The sequence below is a fragment of the Periplaneta americana genome, chromosome 6 (genome assembly GCF_040183065.1).
Source record: "Periplaneta americana isolate PAMFEO1 chromosome 6, P.americana_PAMFEO1_priV1, whole genome shotgun sequence".
In the NCBI taxonomy this organism is placed as follows: domain Eukaryota; kingdom Metazoa; phylum Arthropoda; class Insecta; order Blattodea; family Blattidae; genus Periplaneta; species Periplaneta americana.
The window spans coordinates 117,883,827-117,908,351 of NC_091122.1; the positions used below are offsets into that span (position 1 = coordinate 117,883,827).

General features: G+C 34.3%; 1 protein-coding gene across 1 annotated transcript in view; it reads right to left on the reverse strand.

Moving 5' to 3' along the window:
• LOC138701674 (beta-glucuronidase-like) overlaps positions 1–19,856 on the reverse strand; it is a 55,523-nt gene extending 35,667 nt beyond the window's left edge. The window contains exon 1 of the mRNA XM_069828817.1: positions 19,397–19,856. The gene's annotated coding sequence lies outside the window, so the exon portion shown is untranslated. The remainder of the gene's footprint in view (positions 1–19,396) is intronic.
• Between the last annotated feature and the right edge of the window lie 4,669 nt (positions 19,857–24,525).

Here is a 24,525-nt window from a genome sequence, read left to right on the forward strand (position 1 = left end):
TACAAAATCGGTTTTTCCACTTCCTAATTATGTACCGGTATACAGAGTATGATCTGTCCATGATAATCGTCTGTTTATGTTCCAGCCGTGTATATTAATTCGAATCTCAACAAAGCCATTAGCCCCACCAGAATATAAGACTTAACAGAAATCAATTTCTAAACAGTTTTCCTCTTTGTTGTCTGCAAAAGGCATATGTAGCGCTATCATTGACCTCCAATCGAAAGTAGATATAATATTATCCGTGTTCCACACTGCCTTTGTGCAACAGTAGCCTATGTAGGATCGCGAAAATTTAATTGTATGAATCAAATTCCCTAACAAGTCTCCTAATTAAAGAATTCATCGGCCTCAGTGTTCTAAGGCTGCTAATACATAAGTGCTTATATTACAATTTAATTAATTAATTTACCAATGAATTTACAGTTAACATATTATTCATAATTGGCATTTCAATACATTTCAATACATAACTACATTTTTCTCTAATTTTCTATCACCAAACTTTGCATGGTAAATATTGCGAGATTTAAATATGTATCCATTGCTTCAGTGTCATTGGGAAGAATTCTTTTCCATTATAAAATGGTTCTGTCTAAGAAACATGTTCCTGAAGCAGATGAGAAGTTGAAACAGTTGGAACACTTGGAAAAGTTGGCACTGAGGTTGTAAAAATATTCTTATGAAACTGTTTCTTTGAAACTGTTATTTTGGAACAGCTTCGTTCATGAAACAGTTACAGTTGAAACTGTTTCTTAAAAAGATCAGTTTATCCCATCTCTAGTAACTTGCTCCGACCGGGATTCGAACTCGGATCACCTGGTTTCGTGATCAGGCTCTCTAACCGTTACTCCACAGGTGTGGGCTGTATGTATGTATGTATGTTCAATAAAACACAGTGACATACACTGTTAAAAGATTTCTAGTCATGTCATAAAACGTGTTAATGATTTTTATCTTTGCCTCGGAACTCCTTATATATAGATTAACTAAGAATGGAACAGCATCATTGGTACCATGACCAACTCTGTTCGATCAACGAAATCTATCATATCCCAGTAAAATTTACCTCAAACTCCCATTTTGGAATGCTTATAGCTTCACTTGACATAAAAACGACAGTTTTGTCGTGATGTATAGTCTCCAGAAAGTGTCCATTCTTCTATGACAGAGCAAGATATTATTATTTTAAAGGAAAATAAATCTTTGTTACATGCTAAATCCCAAACTATGTTTGTGGCTTTCCAGCAAATTGAAACTGTTTAGAAAATAACATATCTACAGTATTACTTCAAGACTTTGGGAGAAACACATAGCCTACATATGAATTCGTTGGTTTCATAAATTTGTTTACTGGACTATAAACTGAGACATAGCATTGTTTACAGCCATATACTTGCTTGTATATCCGTTCGAATCAATTGCTATGAATCGTTGGGGAGACCGTATTTATTTTACGACATGTTCTTGTGTCCTTTATTTGACTTAAGTGGAGTTATTGCGGAAGATTAATGTTTAGAGATGTTACGTTAACAGTTGAGTTGAACTTCACAATCAGCAGGCTAACCAAACCAAAACAAAAAGTTTTTACATGCAGCAATAGCAAACCGTATATAAGATCCCTAAATGAATGTAAACAGTATGATGTAGTAGACGCTCCAAAATGCAGAGGTTGTTTTAGAGCAGCGTTTCTCAAACTATGGTCCGCGGACCACCTGTGGTCCTCGAGATCTGCCCTTGTGGTCCTTAAAAAAAAAAGGAGGAAAAATAAAATTCAAACGAATTACGTATCACACTATAGCTTAAAATCGAGGGCCGTATTCATAGACATTTTTAGCGCGGGTTTCCAGTGGATGATCAGCGTTTTTCGTATTCATAAACCAGTGTTAGCGATAGGATATGATTTGAATTCTGTACTAGTAACCAGTGGATAGCCGGGGCTAGCTTAGTACGCTCGTAGGGCGTGCTGCGAAATGTCTATGAATAGCACTCTCAGAGTTTGGAAATGACACATGGCAATCGAGTTTCACTTTTTCTCCCAGTACTGCATTTTATGAAATTTATTACCCTACCCATCTATCGACTTCCCATTCTACTCTCAGCAACAAAAGAGGGATTTAAAGCACTATATACGTGGTGTTTCTCGACATCTTTTCCCTGCACATCTGGCGCCGCGTCTGTAACTCAGCCAGGGACCACCCGAATTCATAACAGAGGACCAAAGTACCGAACCTTAATTCAATTTTAAAATATAAGTATACTGGCATTAAAATATGCTACGAAAATGATAAATTTGCTTTCGATGGGAACAAGAGTAAGGTGGTCCGCGGAACTGTTCTGACTTTAAAAAGTGATCCCCACTTCAAAAAAGTTTGAGAAACGCTGTTTTAGAGGAATCCATTGCAATTCAACACTGCAACCTATGTCGATCTTCTATCCTAACCTCCAGCTAGGCGTCTTCTTACACATGTCGATTACCCTACGTCTAACAAGCAAACATTCTGATGGGAGCAGATAAAAAAAGTTACTTTATTTTCTTCCACCATGTTAATAATGTCAAAAGAAGGCTTATACAAATTTTGGTCACTCGACCGCAATTAAGAGGCCGTCCAGAAAGTGATTTTTCTCTCTATGTATGTATTTATTCACACTGCAAATGGGTAAATATTCGGTGGCAGTGGTAACTAATTGCACTCAATGTCATGGGGCCGTTTACAGAAAAACAGTACAATTGCATGAAAAGATTTATTGAAACAGATACAGCAATAATTGTTGCGCTATTTGTCAACATATCCATCTCTAGATTTGAGACATTTGTTATACCATGGGATCAGTTTTTGTATCCTTGTGTCCTAGAAGTCAGCCCCCTGGGATCGGAACCAGCGTTTGACAGCCGTCTGCACGTCTCTGTCGATCCCATGATATGACAAATGTCTCAATTCTGGCGGGGAATATGTTTAAAATAGCTCAACAATTGCTCTGTTTATTGCAATAAATTTTTTCAAGATGAAATTGTGTTTTCTTTCTGTTAACGGCCCTTGGCGAACTTATTTTTTACGGCCCTCGTAATTGCGTTCGAGTGGCCAAAATTTGTATAAGCACTTCTTTTGACATTATTAATATGGTGAAAGAAAAAAATAACTTTATCTGCTCCCATCAGAATCTTTGCTCGTAAGATTCACTGTGTCATGAAATGACTAGTCGGCCTCGGTAGCGTACTTGGTATAGCGCTGGCCTTCTATGCTCGAGGTTGCGGGTTCGATCTCGGCCCAGATCGATGACATTTAAGTGTTTTTAAATGCGACAGGCTCGTGTCAGTAGATTTATTGGCATGTAAAAGAACTCCTGCGGGACAAAATTCCGGCACACCGGCGACGCTGATATAACCTCTGCAGTTGCGAAAGATCACATAACTAAAATTATGTTGAAGATCACATAACTCAGGATGTTTTAATATACAGTTTAATTCAGAAATAACCGACTCAAAATTAACGTCTTACAAATACATGTTTTAATAGTAAACAAAATATAGTTCTGGAAATGATAACACTGTTTTTTTATTTACTTATGCTTACCTACAAATTGTCATGAAAGTATTTTACCACGGTTAAAAAAAACTGAAGGAGTGAAGTTACAGTTTATAAAATTTTCGGAGAATAGTTTTAAAAATGTGACACAAAGTTTCCAAATAATTAGATAAACTAGTTTCATAAAACCAGTTTTGCGGACAGGGAGTTGTCTATCGATTACAGTGAACAAAATTTAAGGACATTTGGATGTGGGCAAGAGAATTTATTGTGTGTCTTGTTTTATCTGTCATGAAAATATCTATTAAGCGATGTTGGTCGTTAACAAGGTAAAAATAGTACTTGTATTAGCATTCTTTTCTGAAAGATTCTGTGTATTTGTTACATAATCCTTTAGTAGACCTATTTATATTCAGTAAAATGGTTATTCAAATCAAGGCGCCATAATGACAAATAATATACATTTAATTTCAAATGCTGTTTTCCGAAATCTACATATTCCAAATTATTGGTACACTTTGTAAAAAAAAAACTATTTGAGCCAGACATGAAATTTGCAGTCTATTTTACAAGATATATAATAATGCTAATGAAAAACATGGTGTCTCAGGAGAAATGTAAAATACTTCAAAATAATGTAGTTTGGGGTAACCTATCGATTTAACCTGATATATAGACGGTTTTTTTTTAGATATGATACAGTAGCCTATTGAAATTGAGGGATCGTATGTTGTTTCAATAAGTTTATTTCATAATTAAATACGAACTCGGTAAGAAAATAAAATAATTACGCAAGAAAAATTATTAAGCTTGCCCTTCTTATAAATTAAATAAATTGTAAATTCTATCAGGTACCGCTACCGTTTCTCTTTCCGACTTCAATGAGACACTTGGTAGCTTTCCAGTTTCAGATAACATACCGGTAAACACGGGAGAGCACACAGCCAGATGGAACCCTTCGATTGGGAAAACGTTGTCTGCATTCTACAACAGTATCCAACGCATTGTCATTACAAAATTTATGAACAACAAAAAGTGTGCCTATATATTCACTATGCGAATACTCGAAATAAATGTCAAGTGAACGTGTTTTCTTTGTATATGTTACGCAGGCGTTGCGGTGCCCAGATACTGCCGTGTGCAAAAGATCTGGTGTAACACGTCAAGTATAATATACGGAACTGCAAGACGTTCCAGTATTTCTCCCTTAATTTCTCCCCAACCACTAGACATCGGACATAGGTGTAGCAGTTTAAATCGACGTAGGATAACCCAAACTACATTATCCTGAAATATTTTGCGTTCCTCCTGAGACACTCTGTTTATTAATATTATTCTGACCTAGATGCCACTATATGACAGAAAAATATATATATTTTTTAAATTAATAAATTCAAATGTTCCCGAAGACCATAATACCTAAAATAACATTTTCCTTTGTGAAGAATGCCTTCTATTATATTTAATCTATGACATTAATTTTTTTAATCAGAATTGTAGGAAAAGAGCAAATTGTGACAATTCACGTGCATGTACTGTTATTGTTAACGGAAGCTTAATAAAATTCTGTTATTAATTTTTCTCAAAAGTAAATTAATGTGTAAGAACTTTTAATGCATATTTAACTCTTTCTGTTCGAATGAGTACATTCGGTATCACTAACATTTCTGTACTCTCTGAACCATATGATTTGCCTGATGATTATATTTTGTATCCTCAGAAGTAGTTTCGTTCTTTACCGACAGAGTGTAGCACCCGCCAGTTCCTTGACCATCTCCTTTGTTTTTTTTTCTCCATAGTGTGTCTATGATCTTGTGCAGCCGTAAATTCAGGTCAGAAAGGGTTGACTAGCAAGAGGATATAATAGGGAAAAGTTCATGTAGATAAGAATATTATAACCTAAGCTAACAATAAGACAAAATAAAACGTAGTTATATTAAATGTCCTAATTCAAAGTCCCTAATTTCAAATTCTGGTAACAAATTAATCTGGCCAGATCTTTGTCTTTTCCAGTGGGAAATGGTAAGATACCTCCCCAAGTTTCGGTGAATTTTTTTATTTCATGAGCAACGGCAGTTAGCGGTGTTTACAGACAGATGTGAAAATGACGTCTGATGGAAAGAAAGTTTATGCGAAAAGATTTCATCATTACGGTGCAACGACGCTTCTGTGCGATGTACAACAGGGATCCATCTGATGCGAAGAGAATTAAGGCATGGAAAGCTGCGTTTTTGGAGACGTGATCAGTGACTAAGAAGGTTTTGAAACAAACCCCCGGAAATCCATTCGCAGAGCTCCGCAGGAACTGTGCAAATCAAAATCAATTGTGTATAGGGTTCTTCATAAGCGACTCAGGCTGTATGCCTACAAAGTTCAATTGCTAGAAGCCGTTCCATGGTGACTGAAGTATGACCTTGGATATTCTGTGGACCGTAAGATTTCCACGTGCTTCCGCCCACATAACCTGCGCGAGATAACTAGGTCATGCTTCAACTATGGTGGAACGGCTTTTACACGAATTGCAACCCGACGACAAAACCGAACGGAGCGGAAGACATGCTGGATTGCATCGATAACGATAATGTCCTTTTGTCCTTGGAAATGTTTTGGGAAGAGCCGACTTTCCACTTAACGTTAATCGTTATAACGTCCGGATTTGGGGTAGGCAGCCTCCTCATGAGGTACAAGAGTTAATTTGTGATGTGTTCTAATGCAGGATATGGTTGTAGGAATTTAATTTTTTGCAGAGCTTACAGTGAATGGCATGTAGAGGTGCTTTGATTTTTTGTTTGTAAAAACCCATGTGATTGTGGCTTTCAATGTACATTTTATTTCGCTGTGTCACATAAACCCGGAGTTACAGGCCAATCAAATTAGGGCGTTTCAATTGGGATACACTACATTTTTAAAAAATTCACATTGTCTGGCAACAAATTCCCCTTAAGTATCCTAATCCATACCATCATACTGAGTGATTCACGAGGACTTACCGTCACTTACGGAGCTTATTTTCGAAGACATTCTGAGCAAAAAAAAATGTCATATAAACATATGTCCTAATCCCGATATTTTCTGAGTTACATTAATTTGAAGTTGTTAGGAAAATACTTTTTTATTTAGTTTTATGGGTAAAAAAATATTAAAAATAGAGAATGAACTATTCAGAAGTGTTATTTCTTTAATTTTCTAGTGTTATGAAGCTAAAGATGTGTTGCTAATTGCTTTGTACAGATTTTATTTTTCAATTTTTAACTAAAAATGACATCATTCTTACGCACTTATCACAAAAATTGTTACAAATCATACGACTTTAAGAACTTGATTCTTTACAGTTTAACTATGCATCCTAATGTACAGTCTTAAAGAAATTACAAGAGTAGCGTGATTTGCAACAATTACTGTCATAAATGCGTAAGAAAATGTAATTTTATAGTTAAAAATAGGGAAGAAATTCTGTATGAAGCAACTATGGAATTCATAACACTTTTTATCTTCATTATAGAAATGATACTCCTGAATAGTTAATTCTTCATCAGTAATATTCTTTTACCCTTAAAACTCCAGAATAATGGTACTTTACAAATAACTTCAAATTAGTGTAATTCTGGAAATGTTGAGATTAGGACAAATGTTTATATGGCTTTTTTGCTCAGAATGTCTTCGGAAATAAGCTCCGTAAAGGACGGTAAATCCTCGTGAATCACCCTGTTTATTAGAAGTACAACCAAGTCGTTTCCATCCTTAATGTACACGAGAGGTTACGTAAGTCAGAGCTCTTCTACATCCCATCCATTTGCGCGATTGGCTGCAAAGCCTCGCTTTTGTCGAACTTCATATTCTTCCACATGTTCCTTATGTTTGCGAATAGGTTTTCAACTGAACGCAGCTATACTAAATTTCTGTAGCCATTCAACACTTAAGCTTAGGATTCAGAACTTCTCCTAGAATGATTGCTAACTCTGTATGATATGGCTCTCCTACAACTGGGTTGTTTTATTTTTAGTAACACAAGAAATTAACTTGGAAAGAACAATGTATATTTTTATCTCTAGTGGACAGGATAAGAGAACTATCACGCGAGCATAAAGATCTAACACAACATCTCTGTAAATTTTAGTGCCAGAAATCTAAGCTAAGTCCCTTCTAAATGTTGCCCATCGCTTAAATGTGCGTATAAATTGTATTTGGCAAAGGAGTTATTATTTTTACGATATGAGTGAAACGTTTCAATTCCTGTATACTGAAGACATTAAGAAGTTATGTTGCATGCTATCTACTACCATAGTTGATATGCTTTTTTTATCTCCATTATATTTTTTATCCTATTTTATAGATATTTCCAACATGATTTTACCTTTTAATTACTTTAACTGTAAAGGTATGAAGGGATGAGTTTTCAATTTGAATGAGTAATTTGTCTGCATTAACCATTTGATTATCCGACATAATTTATTTATTCTGAATTCCAAGTACTAAATATTGAGCAAATATATAAACATACATTACTAATTTATTTTCACAAAAATCGAATGCATTGTATAATTGACAAACATATACATAACACCAGAAGAAATGTCCCAACTCTTTTGGCAGAACCTAAATGCCACACTACGGCTGGATTAAGACACGGTAGGAATTATGGACCAAGACTATACAATTCAGTATTGAAAAATAATTCAGACCTAAGCAATTTACACATTCCTAAGTTTAAAAATAAAGTAAAAATGTTTGTATGATATTTGTTTCATTTTATTATTATTTTAAGTGTTAATAGCATTGTATGTTACTGTCCACACCTGTGGAGTAACGGTCAGCGCGTCTGGCCGCGAAACCAGGTGGCCCGGGTTCGAATCCCGGTCGGGGCAAGTTACCTGGTTGAGGTTTTTTCCGGGGTTTTCCCTCAACCCATTACGACCAAATGCTGGGTAACTTTCGGTGCTGGACCCCGGACTCATTTCACCGGCATTATCACCTTCATTTGATTCAGACGCTAAATAACCTAGATGTTGATACAGCGTCGTAAAATAACCCAATAAAATAAATTATATGTTACTGATATTTATTGTATTTATATTATGTATGTAACCTATAAGACAAAACATTGCAATAAATATAAATAGATCATTTTCTTAATTAATAGCAATGTATTTTTCCACATAAGTGATTTCTTAGCATCGCCACAAATAAATTTCTTGTACTTGTCACTACCTCTTTCACTAGAGAGTTCTTAAAATTTATATTTTCCCAGCCATTCACAAAATATTTTGCACCAAAGGAGAGACCTGTAACTGAAAATTGATTAATATATTTCAGTATTATTATTGTATTTATCCTGGTAATAATGAACAGTAGATACTTTGCTTTTCAGCATTAACTTCCCATTATTGTAGTTAGAAGATTCGAAGAGAACATCAGGATGTAGACCTTGGTCTCCCCCCCTCCTACCAATAATGCATAACACAATATCAATATGGCTGTTGCTGTCGTCTGCGATACAACGAACTTTTTTGTTGATTTCGAGTTCGTTATTTTTTTCTGGTTATTCTATGCTTATATAAATTGTGCTAACTCTCGCTAAGTGGTTCTTATATTTTATTTTATCATTCTTACAGTTATTATTTTATTATCGTTAATAGTTTTATTTCATTATAATTATTTATTAATTTGTATTACTATCTTTGTATTATCTCCGTCACTGTTATTCTCTTATTACTATTATTATTATTATTATCATTATTATTATTATTATTATTATTACTATCATCAACATTATTATTGATGTCTGTAACATTTATGTAGGCTCTACTGGACTGTACACTAGCACGAACACATTTCAGGTACCGTAGTTTCCCCTAACTATGGTCCACATTTGTCACATTTTTCTTGGTATATTCAATACTATTCATCCAGATTAAGCGAAATTTTGGCTTCGGACTCTTGTAAGTGTATATTAAATAAATATTGACATATGTGTTGGAAATTATTTAATTACAAGTGTTGAAAAAATGATAAGCATTGGTACATAGTTGTATTCTGAGTTTCCCAACTATGGTTCACTCATATATTCATGTTTGAAAGCATGAATGGACTATAGCTGGATCTGTAATTATTCGTAAATCAATAAATTGAGTTTCTAATTTAAGGGTAGAAACATAATCTAGCACAGAAATATTAAAAATAAATGAAAAGTACATGGATTCTTTTTATTAGTACACATTGCATAAACACACAATAAACAAGTGAAATCTGAAAGTAATTTTCCTGCAATAATGAACAACTACACTCACCGGCAAAAATATCGGGCCTCCTAAAGTTGCTCAATTTTTTTTATGAGGTGAGAATCAGAAAACCCATTATGAAATGAAGAAAACATTGCTTCCCAGAAAAAAAAAACTCTTTTTTTATCACTTGCGCTATTATTTTCAACGCCAAACAATGGATATAATTAAAAGGTGTAAAAACTTACAAATTGTTTCAATTGTCGTCCAAATGTTCAACTGATTTTGTGGCCACCCAGATGTTACTAATAGCGGATATTGCCTCCCCTCAGTAATTGCCGCTTCTTACTATACATGAAACAACAGCTCCATTGTTCTTCACTTCCAAAACTTTCCTGGCCACAATTCCTCCTCATAAGTAACTACCATATAACTATGTGCCTTTAGCATTATTTTAACATATTTCGTCTTCTTTTCCACATTTGACTCACTGTCTGTAAATATGGAGAGTACACCGGAAACTGAAACATCATAGTCTGTATTCAATTCAATTTCATCGCTCTCATAGCCACTTACAGGGACGGTTGTGATCTTTCTACCTTGAAATTTTTGTTTTACCGGACCATTATTTGTGCTAGTACCATTGATGCTGGAACAGCCAGTTTCTTTATTTACTAGGCTATAACGTTAAATGGTGTTTTAGAATATACTGAGATACCGTATTTGCAGAAGTAAATAATCAAATTGTTCACATTTCATTAAAACAAATATTTCAAAATGAAATACAACTACGGTCCACGAAAAATTGTGGTACATAGTTGAGGACTGACTTGTACACTTGAGGTTAAACATTTTTCACACAGAGTTCTTAACCTCTGCCAGTCTAATTATTACGTGAAAGTAAACACTATATAGCCAGGTTTAATTGTACAAAGAATCATATATCTATAATTTACCAGTTCTACAGAGGAGAGCTTAATAAAACAGACAAACACAAAGTGAATGATTTCGTGTCTTCACACATTTAATAGAACGATGCACACTGACCTTGTTAAGCATCCATATCATTGCCACGTGTAATGGTAGATAGAAGTATCTATGGGGAACATAATTCCACCATAGTGGCGCCTTAAATGGCAAACACCGAACTCTTGGAGGACTAAGTAGTAAATAATGCGTTTTGGACCATAGTTGGGTGCCTGGACCATAGTTATGGGAAATTACGTTATCTATTCAAATGTACCATTTCAAATGTAAATTATGAATAAATTTGAATTTGACATTTGAATTCGAATTTGAATGTCTGTCAAAAAGAAGGTGAAAAAGGACATGGAGGAAAATAACGTCACCTTGGGTATTTTAGTTGGCAGAGTTCTGGCTTATGACGACCACAGACCCGAGTTCAAATCTCGGCGATGAAGGAGTTGTATTTGTAGTGGACAAAACCAAGGCAATTCCACTATAAAATATTGTCTTTTCATTATAATTTACATTTAGAAAAATAGGACATCACCTGTGTTTGTGTAACGTCAGAGCCGACGTCCGCCACAGAATATGTTCCGTGCGCGGTTTGTCCGAAGGTTAGTAGATGACAGTTGCGGTGAGATTTAGACTACTCATTGTTCTGTATAAAAATGCTTTAATTGTTCATTTAATTACGTTGTATCAACTACTAATATTTAGCATTGGTAAAATTAGTGACAGCGATATAATATTTTGCAAGATGTGGATAAGAATTCGTCAAATAACTTCCTGACATACGCTTTACTGTTGAGGAAAACAGTGAAAAAAAAAACGAACCAGGTAATCAGCTCAAGAGGGTATCGAACCACACCCGACCCCAAATTTGGATCAGCAGACAAACACCTCAACCGCCTGAACTACATCGGTGGTCGTATTCTTCTTCACAACATACTTTATGAAGTGTAAAGAGTTCTGAAAGCTTATTAAACAGCCATCCTATTTATATTAGTTACTTCAAAAAAAAATAAAAGTTAATATCTCAATTAAAAACAATATTGGTTTTCCTCTTGCCGATTAGAAGCTGTCGTAATTTGGCTTTTGTGATGTAATCAGTATTCCCTTGTTAACCTACTGCGCGGGACAGACCCACCAACTTCTTACTACCGATTGGAGATGAGGTCGCTGCTATCGCTATAACCAGGATACATGCAACCAGCTCAATACTTCGGACTCTTGCCGTCGGTAACGGGAACTTGGCTGGTCTATAGATCTGTTACTTTTCTCTTGTGTGCCTCACTCTGTCAGTACTTCAATATACAGCCTGGCAGACGAAGACAATGTACCTCCCCCACACCGATGAATTTTAGTGAACACAGCTGTAGAAATTCATGTAAATATAGAAACGGATTTACTTAATTATTTATTTATGTATTTATTTATTTATGTATTTATTTATTTATTTATGTATTTATTTATTTATTTACTTACTTACTTATTTATTTACTTAATTATTTATTTATTTACTTATTTATTTATTTATTTATTCATTCATTCATTCATTCATTTATTCATTTATTTATTTATTTATTTATTTATTTATTTATTTATTTATTTATTTATTTATTTATTTATTTATTTATTTATTTATTTATTTATTTATTTATTTATTTTGCTAATAATTGTAACATAAAATATAATACAAACAGAAAAAACTTTAGATCGCCTCTGCAAGACTTTATATATTCCATATCTGGGAATCTTTAATTGAAACCTTGTTCCCTCATATTCATATACTTCATACTTTCACACACACATATCAGTCTACATACCACATTTTGAGACATATAACCATACACACTTAATACATTTCTGGAGACCGAAGAATGCAGCATTGCGGACCGGACAAATGTCTTATGAGCACACCTCTGCAATACTTCGTATACTTTGATTCACTGACACTGCAAAATGCAGCTACACCGTCAGTTGAAACACCTTCAACAAATTATTTTAATGTCCGGCCAAAAACCACTTTAACATTCCTCTGTTTATTTTGCAGCTGAAATTTTTGCTGGTGTTCTATTTGAGCAATTGCATGAGGATTTCGATCGTCCCAATGACGGATTGCAATTTCTGGAGAATGAAGCTGCATCGTCACGAAATCAAGTTAACAACGACTAATTACAAAACACTATTTGGGACAGCAAATCAAATTTACAAACTGTTTCAGTATCTGCATATATTATGGGTAAAATTGTTAGATGTCATTTTTACGGCCTAGTACAAAAGGGAAACAACTCAAAATTTGAATTTTTGAGAAACCTGAATTTTAAGGCTTCATGTTGCTGTGAATAATTAAGTCAACATCATTCTAATTTGAAACTTATAATACATATAAAACAATCATTTTAATTTGCAGTAATTTCAACGATCCTTTGATTTTTCACAGCTTTCTATAATGCAGGTGTCTCAAAACTTTAAATTTTAATTGTTTCTCTTTTGAACTGGGCCGTCGATTTGATGTACAATCTCTGAATACTCGGTTCATATCGCCAAAACATTATCTTGTTGCCACCAATTTCACCGAAGGTAAATAAGTACCCAATCGATGGAGAGTCTTAAAATAATCGACTAAATATACATTATTCTTGATGATATAAAAAATCCACTCCTCTAGGCAGTCGTTCTACTTCCAATAGATCTACCACAATGATCTCAAGCTTCCTTTAAACATGGCGTTCATAGCTGTTAAAAATATTTTATTATACAAACGTCCTCCCAATACATATGCATGAGGTTCACTAGATTCCATTAATTCCGTCTCGTTCTTTAGCCGTACTATACCGCAACTACGTCTTCTACACCCACCCCTACTGTGCACGTGCACTCGCCTGTATTGTGTATTCCGGTTTTCAGTGGTGTTCATGTTAGAGTAGCAGCTGCGGCGTCATCACACAAATTATAACTCGTTTGCGATATATGCCAACATTTCAGAGGCACAGCGGCACGCCACTACTCATATGAATGGCTCTTTCTGTGCCTTGTGTTCTTACTAGCATAGCAGTGGGAAAGAAATGAAGTATTGGATGTAAACTACTTCAAAACGTGACAATATTCATGAAATAGATTGTACATATTGTATCTACCAACTTCCGTTTTGAATAGTATTCCATACTCACAGCATATCAATTAAATTTAATCTAAATGCATTCGTAGATATATATTGAATAGCCTGCCTTTACTCGTAGTTCGACATGAAATATACGCTTCATGGAACAGACATTGATCTATTCCAGTCTGCGCCTCTAAAATTGATCAACAACACAATGACAATTACTAGGAACTCCTGGTATGACATTATTTTGTTGAATATGTGCTAAGGTCATAATTAGAGCACGGATTAAGGAGACAGATTCCGTGGATTCAAGTTAGTAATGTAGGGATGGAAACGTTACATTACGAACGTCATTTGTACAGGCAGTGGATATAGAAACATAACAGTTTTACCTAGTAATAGGTGATAATTTTCCAGCACATTAGATGGGACACACATATTGCATTTTTATGTAATAAATTACCAAAAATTATATATAGATTTGTTATACTTCGTTCTTACCTCCCTATTAATATTTTAAGATTAATTTTATTTATCCTTTGTGCAATATGTATTACGTTATGGCATTGTTGGTTGGAGCAGTGTTTCTATATCCATAAGAAAGTCGATGGATTTACTACAAATGAGAATAATCAAAATTTGTCTGAAAAAAACTTCTTGATTACCCTACTAAACTTCATATTTGGATTTTTACGTTTGAAATTGGAGCTTATATATACATACACATTACTGACTTTCTTTCATAAGAACAAGAAAATTTTCAACAAATATTTGCATGATTATAATACGAGAAGAAACATATTATTTCATTTTACCAGAATCCAAAAGTTCAATGGCTGCTGATATGAAACATGGCTTCAATTGCTGCTTAAAACTTTACAACAAATTAAGTTCTCAGTACCCTGTTTCAGTTAACATAAGTATGATAAAATTTAAACTTAAAATTAAAGAAATTATTAAGAGAACTTAACATAAGATTAGATAATTAATTGCTAATAGGCTATTAGTCTTATATTATTATACTTGTAAATATTGGTTATGAACGTTTTCAATTGTGATTATTCTTTATCATATAGGCTCTTATTTGTGTAATCAGTGCTGTTTTATTGCTTATATTAATTTGTTTATTTTATCTTCTTCTTTCTGCTTATCTTCAGTGCGGTTTTGAACTCCCAACAAGCGTTTGCTCATACGGGGATAAATTCTTTAACTTATATTTCTGTTTTATGTATGTAATAGTTTCTAATGTGTCTTTGTTTCTGTTACATATGATACATAAATTAATAAATGTGTATTTAAATTAAATATTAACATAAGAATACACTGAAGTGAAGTTTCAATTTCCTAAAATTTTAAAACTAGAGACCTGAACATTTTTACATTTATAATGCTGCATATAAATATTCTCTGTAGAAAGTTTAATCCAATCTGGTTAAGAAATATAAGAATTACTAACGTTTTTGTAAATTTAAATGGCATTTTGGAAAATCGCTACTCTTTCCACAAATTTCAAAATTGTTATCTAAAATTTTGTCTGCCTTTGAGATTCTCATTACATGAAGAGAATTTGATGATATGAAGTACTTCTTTTATCCATATGTTTGGTAAATATTTCTACGGATAGGAATTTGTGAGACGATTGAGTTGCAAGAGAACCTTGACATATTATGATAAATTGTAATTTACAAGTTAGGCCTATTATGTTCGGAACAAGAGAAGGAAGAAAAATAATTTGAGTGTATGTACTGTAAATTCTGGAATCTTACCAAGAATAGCGAAGTACAGCTTCCTTAAGTTTGGCAGAAACTTTTGTTTCACGCATTTTATCCTCAAACTCAGCTGAAGTTAGCATGAAAGGAAAAAGCTTAAAGTGTCGCTGCGCTCACAGAGATAGGATAGTTAGGGGTGAATAGAGTATTCGAAAAGTAGGACACACGTGAAACCTTATCAACAAAAACTTCCTTTAATTTAGGAAGAGTTCCGAGAAAAGACTAAAGCTTCGAACGAAGCCGAAGAAAAGTAATAACAGAACTTTACTGTAGAGTTTAAATTAGAATGTGTACTAGCATAATAAAGAGTGAGGTTCTGAGAATCAATCCAGCCTCACATAATAGCTGTGTTAAATCAGTAAGACCCTTGTCCATCTGTCCACTACGACTTAAAATCGAGCAAAAATGTTCAATTCGCAGGCGGAGAGTTTCTACATCGTTCACAGGAGTCGAATACACAAACAACTTCAAGTGTCCCCACAAGTAGAAGTCCAGTGAGTTGAGATCTGGTGAGCGTGGAGGCCAAGCATTTGTTCCACCTCGCCCTATCCATCGGCCAGGGAATGTTGCATTAAGTTGTCTACGTACATCCAGACTGAAATGTGTGCTAATTGAGCAACACTGTCGGACAATACGTGCTATGCCAGGAATTTGGGAGCAGGTCCAGACGTCAATGCGACGAACTGGTGCCTGTATTCAGACAGGAGGTGACATATTGAACAGTTCCTGTAAACAAATGTACACAAACTGAAACTAATACATCAGTTTTGTAGTTCAAAATAATCCTCCTTGTAACCCCTATAGAGCGGCAACCAAGCATTTCTGGACTCATGTTTATATAACCTTTTTTTTTTCTTCTCTACATATGAGGAAGCTTTACCTGAAGTTTTGCCCACTACTTTCGCTACACTCTTTATATATTATATTAAACACCCGAAAACAACTTTCCAAGTTCTTAAACTTACTTTATCATCATCATCATCATCCAATTCAAGCACTAGATCTATACTGGGTTGCAAGAAACCTGTTCCACAAATTGCTATTCTCTCGTTAAATAAATGACCTTTAAACTATTTCAGTCTTTAAAGTATAGGTCATTGCAAATGTGATATTTAACGAACTGTTAGCTATTCCATCTTCAAACGGAAAAATTCAAAGCGACAGAGCCATCGTAGCCGGCGCAAATAATTCCCTTATTATACGTGCGTGTCGCTATGTTAATATCACAGTCTACTATATACAGTTACGAAGCTTGAGTTTATGAGGGTACTAGGAACAATAGAATGTGCAGGTACTATTTCGCATTGTCTGTAATGAGGCGATAGTAGCGATCCTAGTGTTTAGCAACTATCTATGGATGCATATTTACTTCGTATTGAGCTTCGCGACTGTATATACTAGACTGTGGTAATATTGTGTTTTTGGATATTCATTGTTTTCAAACTTTGCAAGTAGAAGAACAGGCACTAAATACTGACCCAGGCCAACTTGCAACGATTCTTAGTACAGATTGATAGAGAAGTAACCCTTCCTGTTTCGGTACATCTCATTCAAGTGTCCACTAGGGCTTTGAATTTTCATATGGCTACAGTCTATGCACCAATAACTTTGGGAAAATTGCAAATTGAGAAGAAATCCTGTTTTACTGTTTGTACAGAATTTCCTTGAGGCATAGTAATGTATTGTTCTCTCATTCTTGCAATGCAGTCACACATCTTATTATTCTACAAACTGTAGATTTATAAACGTGAATGTGATCCACTACCACATTCTGAAAGGCTAATATTGTGTAATAGCGCAAGACAAACAACAGCTGGTTACTTGCTGATATTGTATTACTGCGTGCGATTTGTTTTCCAATATGATGCCCTATTTCATGCAAGAGAGCTATGAATGTGTCTTTCGATAATCTAAATCAATATTATCGTATTCTTCTAGAGGATTCGATCTGTCTCTCAGTATTCTTGGTCTTGGTAGATGTTGTACCATATCAAACATAGGCCTAACCTCTACGTCAGAGGATTCTATAATAGTAATAAAATTGTTTTATTCACAAAACTTTTCATGGCAGTTACTTACTTAACCGGGCCTTTTGTTTTAAACACATTTACGTCTATATAATACTTTTAAGTTGCAACAAAATAATTTTTCATAATGGTTTTTTTACATTTATGGCTTAAAAGCCCTGTTAACTTAAAAATAAAGTGGTGTTCAAAATAAAGGTTTCGTTTAGAGAAATATAAGAGTGAAAATCGCAAGTTTCTACGACTTTCCGTTCTCTTAAAACTGCGTGTATAATGATACACCGGCTGTAGTCGTGACGTCACAACTCCAGGTAGTTCAATGCGATTCTTAGAGCTTCACTCAATAGCGTTTCGTACGGTGAAGCAACTAGTGTCTTATTATTTTATATATACCTTTGTGTGCTATTCTATCGGAAATGCCTCATTGTCTTGTTTTTGGGTGTTCAAATATTACGAACACATGAATAAGTATTCATGTATTTCCTAATCGCCAAAGATCACCGATTAGATTCAAAGCGTGGGTGAATCGAATAAATCGGTGTAATTTCGAACTCACCCGGAATTCTGTTGTTTATTCTGAACACTTCACACCAGAAGATTTTGAAATTACATCTCGGCTTTGAAATGAACTTCTGCCTATCAAAATAAGTAGATCAGTTTAAAAAAAAGTGTAATTCCTTCTTTGAAATTGAAACCGGATGAAATTAATGGACCCCATCAATGCCAGAGAAAGACTGGTGCATATGTAAGGAAGAAGATTATAAAGCAAGCAATAGACTGGTCATTTACAAGTTCATGCCGCGAACTTTGTGAGACGGTGAACGAAGAAGCAGGGACCAACAAGTGATGATGCCAATTTAAACACACATACAAATTGCAATGAATTAGGTGTGCAGTGTGGGCTGGGGAGTGAAATTTTAGGAGTATTTCAAACTGTGAAAGTGAGGAAGTAAATGATATGGATGTATCGTTCTGTGAAACAATTACAGTAGTGACGAGTGCACTGACTCCATAGGAGAAGAGGTTTTACCGAAATATAACAATTTAAAAATAGACAAGAGTGCTATATTTTTTATTGTGTAGGAATATTTACTCTCTCTATTCGACCTTTGTCCAATAAAAATTTCGATGTGTATATTGATAAAAATTTATCAGTTAAAACTTTGAATTGTTTTAAAAAATGCAGGTTGTAATAGTTTTTGAAATTGATTACTTTTTCCTCATCGAGTTATCACTAACATTGAAACAATTATAAATGACCAAGAATAAGTTTATTGGAGGTAAAGTTATTAAAAGTTTATAAAAGGTAGGAACAATTTAATGGTTAAAAAATGTTAAAATTAAGATAATTTTTTAATGTTCTTTGTGTTGGTTGCAAAATATAATAAATTGTGGTGATTTTTTTAAAATTAAGAACAATTTCTAATTAATAATAATTCGAAATTTCCCTTCTATCGGTAGTTTGAAAGTTTCTCTACTCATTGTCAGGTCGGGTATTCACGACGAATTTCGTTTATTACCCATGAAGGTATGACTTTTTTGTTTCTCTTCCGAGGGGATTCCAAGAATTAATTCAGTAAACAAATTGTTTGTAAGCTACATAGCGTATGTTCCTGTTATTTACCTCCCGTAACTCTTCCCTTTCAAAATTAAGACTCCGTCCTCACCATCATAACATGCCTAGCAGTATTCAACGTGTCTCTGTTTAGTACAACAGCGTGAAATGCATTATGAAAATTATGTACTCATAATACTCGTACACTCAGCACTTTCCTTTACATACCTTACCATTGCACTTCCACAGCAACAGAAACACTCTTGATGAGTTGCTGAAGAAACACCAGTCCGGTCTGTATTCTCACTGCTTTCTTTCCATATTCTTACAATTTTATCTTTCCTGGGCTCAAATTGATATGGCCTGATTCCAGCCGTGATTCGTGTAAAGAACTATTTCATGTAAGACATGACACCAGACACCAGAAATTTACACTAATAATAGAAAGAGACTGATGCGGGAAGAAGCTTACAATTACCGTTTGCTGCTACTCAGGGCCTGGCATACTCTGCATAGTGGATTTGTGACGTCACTTCTGTAACTCCGGGGTTTTAACTGTGGATTGTCGCTGTACTATTAATAGAACGACGCTCGGGTTTTCACAGAAACTAATCTATACACCTACTCTGTTAGAATCATTTTCTACCTAAAAGTGCATTTTTTTAAGTTGACAAGGCCTTTAAGAGTAACTATTTTAATACTTTAATTAATAATAATTCAGTTTAAGTAATGAATAGTTTGCAACGCTGTTACAAGATGCGTGCTACACCCTAAGCCTGAGTACCGTGGGGACAGAGTGTAATGGCAGTCTCCTCATCACTGCCATCAATGCTGCAGGGAAGATTGTTTCCGTCTAGTGGCAAGTGCTACTGAATTCACTGCCATGTAGCAGTTTTTTTCTAAAACCAGTGGCTGCTGATTAACTGAGGCAAGTGAGGCCAGATCTGAGTCAGTTGGCTTAACTGAAATGAAATTTTGTGTTTTTATATAATATTCTGTATTAGTCATTTGAATTAAGCATATATTGCTGCAGAAGTATTTGAAAACTTTGTGATGTATATAGACCTGTTTTGCAGTAAAAATTTGTTCCTGCGGCCAGAATCGCTCGTGTCGAGTCTGACTTCTGCATTTCATATGTTTTCGCGGGCTTTGTGGTTGAAATTGAAACGTTGTACCTGAAAAACAATTCGTCTGGCCTCGTGGCCTGGTCAGCTTTCCCTCCTCCCATCCATGGACTGGTCTCAAGGGTGGAATGGATTGGGTATAGCAGTGATGACTTGTCTTCCTAAATAGACCATAAATAACATAAAAATTTCCGCTTTTTAGCAGGCAGAGACCCACATTGTTCTCACCCGTTATGTCTTAGTTTATGACTTAAGCGAGAGTGTTGTACTATTGTATTTCATAGTACAGTAGTGAGTGTGGTTCAATGTTTTTATGTGTTTCGGGAAAATATAAACAGAAATAGATGCGAGGAATAATGATGATGTATTTAATCCATTGTTAGAGTCTCCTTTTTCGAGAAGAAATTATATTGAAAGAAAGGAAGTTTTAAATAAAGATATAGCTTACCGAGATACCTACAGCATCGCTGACAATTTCCTTGACAGGTAATCTTAAAATGCGAGTTTCTATTGCATCCTGATAAGGGCAACATAAATGGTTGAGTAGTAATGTGGTGCAAAACAAATTTAAATAAAAATAAACCTTGTTTGTTGCTGTTGAAGGAAAAAGATAAAAAGGAAAGAAAGGAAGAATACTGCTAGAAAAAAATCGATTTCGTAATAAATAAAAAAAGAACACATAATGGCGAAGGAAGATCCTATTCCTCTCATCTTAAGGAGTTAGTGTGTGAAGTTACTGTTATTGAACACCTTCCACCCTGCTTGAATTTTCGTACCACCATTCACAGAAGAGATGCAGCTCTTTGCTTGTTTCATTCTCTTGAACTGAAACAACCCAGAACTCACCACGTGGAGGTGGCTGCATGTCGAGTCCCGCCCTGCCCATCCCAACCTCCCTACCATGTGGGCAAGTGCATTCCATTATTCCTTCTTTGTCATTTTCAATTAATGTTCGACTTGAATCAGTATTTAGGTTTCCATTTCATATCTTTTTTGTCTCAATTTATGAAAGTCACATGATTAAGGTACTATAATCAATCACTGCATGTCAGTACAACGAAAAATATGAAGAAATGCTTGATGTCATGCTTTTAGTCTGCCATATATTTGTTTCCCTTCTGTAGGACCGTGCATATAAATGTATACACTATAGTTAAGTGTAAGGTAACTTTCGGTACGATGGACAATATTTTTTTACGTGAATTTAGGTAAGTTTCATTTCATTTATTACTGATTCAGGTTGTCGTACTGTACAAGATGGTCCTAATCACAATACCATCAGGAGCTACTTTCAGAGTATGTTATATTGAGACGATGAAGATGTTTTCCATGTAGTTCACACTATTTGTCATTATGAATAAAACGACTAAGTCTCTCCTTGTTTTACAACAATCTTTCATCCAGATTTCACTTGTTCTCTTTGATAAGTCACATTTCCGTTGAACATTATAGCAGTTCAGTCCAAATTCAGAATTAGTTACACGTTTAATAACTTCTTGTGAGTTTTCTGTTTCAGCAGAAGAATCGTAATTTTCGATTGCAAGTATAAAATTTCGAACAATTCTTCAATGTTAGATATTCTAACTTTCTTAATGATACAAATGATACTGATTTTAAAAAAGTAATATTCTTAAATCCATAGGCATTTTACATAATCATTTATATAGGTAATGTTTAATTTTTAAACTTTATAAATTGCATATTGTAGGCTACTATGATTACCACCTATTGTATTGATATATTCCATATTTGTCTCCATTCCATATATGTATTTTTCCGGCATTGTTTTCCGGACCTATATGATCATCTGTTATGGTAGACGGATGTATTAATAATTATTATTTATATCTAAAATTTCTGCATTCTTGTAGCATAAAAGATTATTGATTATTGCAGACAATAGTAAAATTTATTGCAATTTTAGAAATTACGATTATGTCCTTTATTACGGTGTTGCAATATCAAAGTTTAAAGTTTGCATTGCGATGGTGTAGGTCAATAAATTATCAACTGTTTAATATTTCAAGTTGTATATACTGTGAATTGTATGTCTCTGTTGGGTACAATTTTAGTTCTGTTTCTTATTCCAATTTCCGTTTTTACGTCCATCTATTTCTTCAGTAAAATAAGTGTTCTCGAATACAAGATTAATACATTTGTATAATATGTAATGAGATTTCTTGAAGTCATGCCTCAAAATTTAGGTAAACAAATTTTTTTGTTACAAAATTGCAGTGACACTGACTATTCAGTGAATACTCGATGAAATAATTTAGAGAGCGGAATTGTAAACCATTATCTGAAGTTAACTGTGCAGTTTACTATTACTCGTCCATGTGAAAACAAAAGCATTAAACTCTTTCCTTTATCGATCGTACAGTCGTATCCAAAGAAACTAGACACTATAAAAGAGTCAGTTTAATTTATTAACAGCTTACCATCAAGTACATTATGGTAAACTTAAATAGTACATACTTCAACTGAAGTATTGTAGCTAATGTAGATGTAAATGTAACGCATTCGCAGTAGGTACCAACCACTTTCACTATAACGATCACTATCGATCAACATATTCGAAGAGAATTATACCAGGTATCCCATCTGCGCCGTTTTGAAAACGATTATAGAAAACCTATCAACAAGAGAGCACAAAGGATTTTCTAAATTTCAGGGACAATGCTTTCATGAAATCAATGTGATGGCGATTGTTGCTGGTTTAGATCCATGGCTAAATATACTGAAAAAGAATTGTAGTTTGTAATTATTATTATTATTATTGTTATTATTATTATTATCATTATTATTGCTATTATTATTATTATTATTATTATTATTATTATTATTATTATTATTATTATTATTATTATTATTTATTAACATCACTTTCAAACTACTGCCGGTAAAGCCTTCGAGCTGCAGTTGCATTTTGCTTTGTTTCACCGTAGAGCAGAACAAAGTCAGTGTCCTCATCATTCGTAAACGCACCAGGAACTTCGTTTTTATCATTTATTAGTAACAAAACAGGAACAAAGTAAATGGACCGGGCTCATAATCCTGTTACTAGTTGTACTTGACATTTCAACCAGTAGGACACTCGAGTCAAATGCTTTCATTTGTTTTGGTATCCGTTCCCTAAGCCTCAGAACTAGGCAGCTATTTAGCGTTTTATGTACGAAAGGAAGTCACGTTCAACACAAGAGGACGCAGATGGGCCGCCTGGTAGCTATGCTACACTAGGGTTGCAGTAAACAATGCTGTCTGTACAAATGAAAATAGCCGAAATTGAAATGAAGTGATCACTTAAATAGTGCTTACACTGCAAGGAACTTCTTTGAATGTCGCAAAATGTGGTAGATGCGTAAGAATAACATGAAATATCACTGATTATTTTGCATGACGAAATCGTCGTGTCTCATAGTGGACGGCCATTGTATGTTTTAATTTCAAATAAGAATTGATTTATTCTTGATAAAAATTGTGTCGTGTGTATCATTTTGGGGTAAACTGACTGGGCAACAAAATATTCAGCTGACTCTTCATAAACCGAAGATTCCTTATAATAATTATTTTTAAGGAGCTGTTACTATTAAACTGTTACAGAAAATAAACGACACATTTTGTTAAGAATTTGAAATATAATTTACTTCACTTCAATGTAATTAGTGTCAGCGAGTTGATATTTGGCGAAGTTGATTCTGAGATTTGTCATTTTATTACCTGACAATCGTTTTATAGTTAGTATAAACCTCTGGAAAATAGTAAACAGATAATCAACTCAAGTGGTAATCGAACCCACGCCTGAGCACACCTCCGATTTTCAAATTTAGTTTATCAAAACATTCAATTAATATGATGTAATTTTTGTTACTTACATAATCTTACTTCATGAGCTGCTTAATATTAATATGAATTGGCGATATCTGATTATCACAGTTACACGTCCAGTAAAAGCTCTCTGCACTTTTGTCCACTCAGTAATCATTGTAGTAAAGTCAACTTCAACTTGAAGAACTTAGAAGACATTCAGCCCATTACTTTGCTGCCACAACTTGAAATGTTTTCAATTTTAATACAGGAAACGTGCAGTGGAATAAAAATATCTGTTAAAGATCCAGTTATTGAAAAGACTACAATTTATTTTTAAATCGACAAAACTGATTGTGTAATGATACATTACTTGATTGTAGAAATTTAAAATTAATATAGGGCAGATCAGATCAGATCAGATCAGAC